Source organism: Arachis stenosperma, chromosome 7 (genome assembly GCF_014773155.1).
Source record: "Arachis stenosperma cultivar V10309 chromosome 7, arast.V10309.gnm1.PFL2, whole genome shotgun sequence".
Lineage (NCBI taxonomy): Eukaryota > Viridiplantae > Streptophyta > Magnoliopsida > Fabales > Fabaceae > Arachis > Arachis stenosperma.
The window spans coordinates 42,045,947-42,047,550 of NC_080383.1; positions in this window are offsets into that span (position 1 = coordinate 42,045,947).

A 1,604-nucleotide genomic window follows, 5' to 3' on the forward strand; every position below is an offset into this window, starting at 1 on the left:
TAGCAACATATCTTCATTATAATTATATCAAATCAATATTTAATACACTATTAAACTATTTATCAATTATCAATTAAAAATACCTTTAATAATTTTAATGATAATAATAATATCAATAATAATAATAATAATAATAATAAAAAAATTTTGTTACCCGATTCACGTATATCAAATAATTTTTCTAAATTATTTTATAAAAAATATCTTTAATATAATTATATTGTAATTAATATTTAATAAATAATATATAATTATACTAATTTAGAAACATATCTTCATTATAATTATATCAAATTAAAATTTAATGCACTATTAAACTACTTATCAATTATCAATTAAAAATACTTTTATTCATTTTAATGATAATAATAATATCAGTAATAGTAATACTAATAATAAAAAATCTTTGTTACCCGTAATATGATGAAATTAATATATAATTATACTAATTTAGGAACATATATTTATTATAATTGTATCAAATCAATATTTAATGCATTATTAAAAAATTACCTTAATAATAGGTAATTTACATATTTATTTTTGTTTTACTAAATTCTATATATAGTGTTTTCCTGTGGTACATGAATCTAAATTTGAGAGTCAATTCATAATTTTATATTTAGTGTTTTTTCTTTTTTACTACTTCATAGAATAAGAATGTATTCTTCGTTTTTTTATTGAAGTTGATCCTTTTAAGGTACAATTTATAATTTTTTATAATATTTTTCATATACTCATTCTATTATATTATTCTTTTGATAATTTTTTATTTGTTGTTACTCTAAGTTATTCTTATCGTCTAATGTTCCAATTCGATTGTCTTTTGCCACAATCATTTACAATGCATCACATCCATGAAATACCTCATCGAGTTGTCTTCACTGAAATTGGGTTTTTTCCCGACTAATGAAAGTGAGGTGTCACTTTCTCGTGAACCCATTTTTTCTCCAAAATGAATGCATTTAATGAATAATGCATAATTATACTAATTTAGGAAAATATCTTTATTTTAATTATATAAAATCAATATTTAATTTATTATTAAACTACTTATCAATTATTAATTAGAAATATTTTTTATTATTTTAATGAATAATACATAATTATACTAATTTAAGAAAATATCTTTATTATAATTATATAAAATCAATATTTAATGCATCATTAAACTAATTATCAATCAAAAATATTTTTAAATATTTTAATTATATTCATATCATTCTAATTCTTATTCATTATCCAATGATTTTATTAGTGGCAAGTTGTTAACCCATTTATATTGATAATAATAATAATTTCATTAGGATAAATATCAAATTCTATTCCTAATATAAAAATATAAAATTTGATTCCTTCCATTTTTATTTTACCACTATAAAAGACCATGTATGCTAGAAGAAAATATCATTCGTTTACCAATTACTCTTTCATATGATAGCTTTTACAACAATCTTTTTCTTCCTATGAGGCATTGTTGCAAGAAGACAACTATCGTGGATACAAACTACCACACTCTCAAACTTTCGTGCTTATCATTTGGAGCTCTATAAGATATGTTATCTATGAAGTATTTATAGACCATGGTGTTATCATGTATGTAT